Source organism: Octodon degus, unplaced genomic scaffold (genome assembly GCF_000260255.1).
Source record: "Octodon degus isolate 3935 unplaced genomic scaffold, OctDeg1.0 scaffold00052, whole genome shotgun sequence".
NCBI classification, from domain to species: domain Eukaryota; kingdom Metazoa; phylum Chordata; class Mammalia; order Rodentia; family Octodontidae; genus Octodon; species Octodon degus.
In genome coordinates, this window is record NW_004524628.1 from 12,410,866 (window position 1) to 12,416,528 (window position 5,663).

Here is a 5,663-nt window from a genome sequence, read left to right on the forward strand (position 1 = left end):
GGATACAGATGAATGTCCATTTTGTATCTATGTATTCAAAATGGTTAAGATAGATATATAGTTGCATTCTCTTAATGAATAGAGGGATTTTTCTAATGGTGTTTGTGAATAGGATATCATGTCCGCATCTTGTACAGCAATTAACCACTAGGAAAAATGTATGCAATGTGTCAATTATCGAATCTGTCCTACCAATTTGGTTTGAAACTGTCTCATTGCTATTTGTTTCTCAATAAAATTATGGGAAAAAAACTTGTTACAGTTTTTTAAAAAGTAAATATCATTGCTCATTTCAGCAGCACATATACTAAAATTAGAACCATACGGAGAAAGATTAGCATGGCCCCGGAGCAAGGATGACCTGCAGATTCATGAAGCGTCCATGTTTTTAGGATCCAGTCAACAACTTCTGACACTGCCAGTCCTGTGGATGACCCACTCCTATTGTAGACTACTGGGCTATATTGGATCACTCTTCTGAATTCATGCACCTATAATATATGAATGGTGATAGAGTACCCATCTCTGACAAAAGTAAACGAAAAGGGGGATAGAAATGAAGGACCATTTTGTAGTGGGAAAAAAAATACATATATATCTGTGTATACAAAATAGCATAGATATACAGCTACTTTCTCTTAGTTCAATGAGAAGAAAGTTTTGAACTAATAGTGTTTAGACAAGATATCATGTCTGCATCTTGTACTATGAATAACTACTACAAACACAACAATATGCAATGTACTAATTGTAACTGTAAAAAAAAAAAGGAAATACCAAAAAAAATCAGGCCTTCAAAATTCAAAGACCCAATCCAAAATGAGTATCTGAGGTGAATATACACTTCACAAATGAAGAGATACAAATGGCAAGTAAATATATCAAAGAAGGTTCAACGCCATTGGGCATTCAAGAGATGCAAATTAAATCAACACTGAGATTCCATCTTATGCCAGAAAACATGGCTATCATCAAGAGGTCAACTAATAACAAGTGCTGGAGAGGTTGTGGGGAAAAAGGAGCCTTTCTCTCCCGTTGGTGGAGTGCAGGACTGTGCAACCATCATGAAAATCAGCATGGAGAGTCTTCAAAAAGCTAGGATTGGAGTCCCGCACAAGCCAGCTACTCCCCTCCTAGCTGCTTTTCCAGAAGAACTGAACTCACCATACCACAGCAATATCTGTGCACCAAGTTTATAGAAGACGGTTTGTCATAGGCAAATCTTGGAAACAACTAAATGCACATCAACTGAGGAATGGACACAAAAGATATGGTATGGTTACATATGACGTATTATTCACCCGTAAAAAGATGAATTTGAAACGTTTGTAGATAAATGGATGCAGCTAGAGAAGATATTTGTAAGTGAAATAAATCAGAATAATCCTGCTAGGGTGAGAACCTGAAATAGTAATTAATATCGGAAAGGTGCAACAGACACTGTGAAAGGGAAGGACTCATTCAGGGGGAGACACAGCGGGATGAGGAGAAGGACAGAGGAAGGAGGGAAAAATATATTTAGGTACATGTGCAGAATAGTTTGGACCATTGTACTGCTGATTTCTGCTGGTCTTTGAAAGGAACAGCTAATGTTTAATTTTTTTCTTTTTATTCTTTTGTTCTTTTTAATCTCTTATAAACTTTTGTTGTTGTTTTGTTTTTTTAACCAGTTTTTCACATTTATATCTGGTGACTTGAACAAATAATTTGAAGATAATGTCATGTAATACAACAACCATTATTGAATTCCTGTTACTTTGCTTAGTGAAATTTTTTATTGTTTCTAACACTGGGTTTTTTTTCCCTATCACTATTTTGTATTCTTTAAAACATAAAAATAATTTTTAAAATCTAGGCAATCACAAACATCTTACTTTGTCATTTACTATTTTTAATTGACATTTTCAGAATGAGATCACATAATTTCTAGATTCCTATTGGGTAGAAAAGATGGAATCTCAGTGTTTTTTAATTTGCATTTCTTAAATGGCCAATCATATTCAATGCTTTTTTCAAATATTTATTTGCCATTTGCATTTATTCATCAAAGAAGTGTGTATTTATCTCAGATACCTACTTTATAATTGGATCTTTCAGTTTTAGGGTCTGATACTTTTAATTCTTCTAAATGTATGGCTTTGCACCGGCATGTTTCTTACCTTTTCTCCTTGCCCTTTCTTCGTTGTTTAATCCATAAGTTCTCACTTTCATTTTAATTGTGTTATGCCTTTTTATTTTTATTTCTTCTTTTGAGTTTTTAAACTAGGGAGATTATATGATATTTACACATGTGGTTTATTTCACTTCTATATTCAAGTGACATCCACATAAATACAAACTCTTTGAGGTTATCATTCTTTATAACTGAGTAATACTCCATTGTGTAAAAATACCACATTTTTCTCATCCATTCCTCAGGTGACGAGCATCTTGGTTGTTTCCAGGATTTAGCTGTCACAAATTTAACTGCTATAAACATAGGTGACATTTTCAGTTCCTCCAGGAAAATTCCTAGTAGGGGAATAGCTGGTTTGAATGGGATTTCCAGTCCTAGTTTTTTAAAGAGTCTCCACACAGATTTCCATAATGGTTGCACCAGTCTACATTCCCACCAGCAGTGGAGAAGGGTTCCTTTTTCCCCAGAGCCTCTCCAACATTTGTTGTTGGGTGATTTCTTTATGATAGCCATTCTTTCTGGGGTGAGATGATATCTCAATGCTGTTTTAATTTGCATTTCGCAGATAGCTAGTGACGTGGAGCATTTTTTCATATATATTTCATATATTTATTCGCTTCTTTAATTTCTTCCTCTGAGAAGCGTGTGTTCATCTCGGATGCCCATTTCTGGATTGGGTCTTTAAATTTTGGGGCCCTAGTGTTTTTTAGTTCTTTATAAATTCTAGAGAGCAGACCTTTGTGTGAGTGCTTATTTGTCATGATTTTTTCCAAATTTGTGGGTTGTCTTTTCACTTTGTTGGTAATTTCTTTTGACTTGAAAAAACTTCTCAATAATAGGAGGTCTCAGTTGTTAATTCTTTCAAGTATTACCTGTGCGATTTGGTTTTTGTTCATGAACTCTTTGCCTACCCCTATGTCTTCAAGAGTTCCTACTACTTTCTCTTCTAGGAGATTTAGTGTCTCTGTTTTAATATTTAGATCTTTAATCCATTTTGACTTGAGCTTAATGCATGGTGATAGACCGGGGTCAAGTTTTAGTTTTCAGCATGTAAAGCACCAGTCTTTCTAGCACCATTTGTTAAAGAGGCTATCTTTCTTCCAGTGAGCATGTTTCACCCCTTTGTCGAGGATAAGCTGGCTGAGTGTGTTCATAGGGGCTTCTGCATCTTCCAATCTATTCCATTGACCCTCAGGTCGATATCATTGCCAGTACCATGCTGATTTTATCACAGTAGCCTTGTAGTATAACTTCAAGTCAGGAATTGTGATGCCTCCTGCCTTGTCTTTATTGCCCAGGATTGCCCTTGCTATTCTAGGTCTTCTCTGGTTCCAAATAAATTTTAGGAACAATTTCTCTAGGTCTGTGAGGTATGTTGGTGGTAGTTTGATAGGGATTGCATTAAATTAGTACAACAATTTTGGGAGTATGGCCATCTTCATAATGTTGGTTCTTCCCATCCAGGAGCATGGGATATCTTTCCATTTTCTGAAATCCTCTACAATCTCTTTTTTCAGAGTACTGTAGTTTTCCTTGAAAAGATCTTTGACTTCTCTAGTTAGGTTAATTCCAAGGTATTTCATTTTCCTCAGTGCTATTGTAAAAGGTATTGTTTCTATAATTTCCCTCTCAGTGTGTTTGTTGTCTGTGTAGAGGAATGCTATTGACTTTTGAGTATTGACTTTATAACCTGCTATGCTACTGAATTTCTGTATTAATTCTAGTAGGTTCTTGGTGGATTTTTTTGGGTCTTCCAAGTAAAGTATCATGTCATCTGCACATAAAGATAATTTAACTTCTTCTTTGCCTATTCTTATTCCTTTTATTTCTTTCTCTTGTCTAATGGCTCTAGCTAATGATTCCAGAACTATATTGAATAGGAGTGGTGATAGAGGACATCCTTGTCTTGTACCAGATCTAAGAGTAAAAGATTTCAGTTTTTACCCATTTAGAACTATGTTAGCCATTGTGTTGTCATAGATGGCTTTTATCAGATTGAAGTAGAGGCCATATATTCCAATTTTCTGTAGGACTTTAAACATGAATGAGTGTTGGAGTTTGTCAAAAGCCTTTTCTGCATCAATTGAGACAGTCATGTGGCTTTTAAATTTGGCTCTATTGCTATAGTGTATTATATTTATAGATTTGTGTATTTTGAACCATCCTTGCATCCCTGGGATGAATCCTACATGATCCTGGTGTATGATCTTCTTGATGATTTGCTCTATTCTGTTTGCTAGGATTTTATTGAGGACTTTTGCATGTATGTTCATGAGGGAGATTGGCCTGTAATTCTCTGTTTTATTTGTGTCTTTGCCTGGTTTTGGTATCAGTATAATACTTGCCTGCAGGAATGATTTTGGGAGGATTACTTCATTTTCAATTTCATGGAAGAGTTTCAGGAGTATAGGGATTTTATCTTCCTTAAATTTCTTGTAGAATTCAGCTGTGTATCCATCAGGACCTGGACTTTTCCTTGTTGGTAGGTTTTTTATTACATTTCATATTTCATTAACTGTTATTGGGTTATTGAGAGTTGTTACATCTTCTTGATTCAGTTTTGGTAATTTGCACCTTTCTAGAAATCTCTCCATTTCTTCTGTGTCTTCTGTTGTGTGAGAGTAAAGGTTCTCAAAGTAGCTATTGACAATCTTCTGAATTTCACTGGGTCTGTGGTAGATACACCCTTTTCATTCCTTATTGCTTGTATTTGAATTTTTTTTCCTCTTTTTGATGAGGTTGGCTAGGGGCTTATCGATTTTATTTAATCTTTCGAAGAACCAGCTTTTTGATTTATTAATTCTTTGAACTGTCTCAATTGAATTAATTTCTGTTCTAATCTTTATGATTTATTCCTGTCTTTGGGTTCTGGGTTTGGTTTGCTCTTCCTTTTCTAGATGTTGGAGGTGCAACATTAGGTTGTTTATTTGTTCCTGTTCTGTTTTCCTAATGTGTGTGTTCACAGCTATAAATTTCCCTCTGAGAACTGCTTTCATCGCATCCCATAAATTCCGATATGCTGTGCTTGAATTTTCATTGGATTGTAGATATTGTTGAATTTCTTGTTTAATTTCATCTGTGACCCATTGGTTGCTGAGTAGGGTGTTGTTTAATTTCCATGTATTTATGGAGCTATTCTGTTTTCTTCTTTCATTTATTTTCAGTTTCATTGTGCTGTGGTCAGATAATATGCATGGGATAATTTCTGTTTTCTTGCATATACTTAAGCATGATGGACCAGTATGTGGTCTATTTTAGAAAATTACTATTGTAGAAAATGAACAGTTGAAAAAAATGTATATTCAGCTGTGTTTGGGTGGAGCATTCTGTATATGTCCACTAAGTCCATTTGTTCCAACCTCTGGTTCAGTTCTGCTACTTCTTTGCTAATTTTTGTCTACTTGACCTATCTTTTTGAGATAAGGGGGTGTTAAGGTCTCCTGTTAAGATTGTGGTATTTGATATTATATTTTTCATGTCCATTAGG

General features: G+C 35.1%; 1 non-coding gene across 1 annotated transcript; it reads left to right on the plus strand.

Annotated features, from left to right (window-relative positions):
• The first annotated feature begins 283 nt into the window (after window positions 1-283).
• LOC111817256 lies at window positions 284-391 on the plus strand. The gene has a single exon (XR_002821498.1). It is a non-coding gene; the product is annotated as a U6 spliceosomal RNA (small nuclear RNA).
• The last annotated feature ends 5,272 nt before the right edge of the window (window positions 392-5,663 follow it).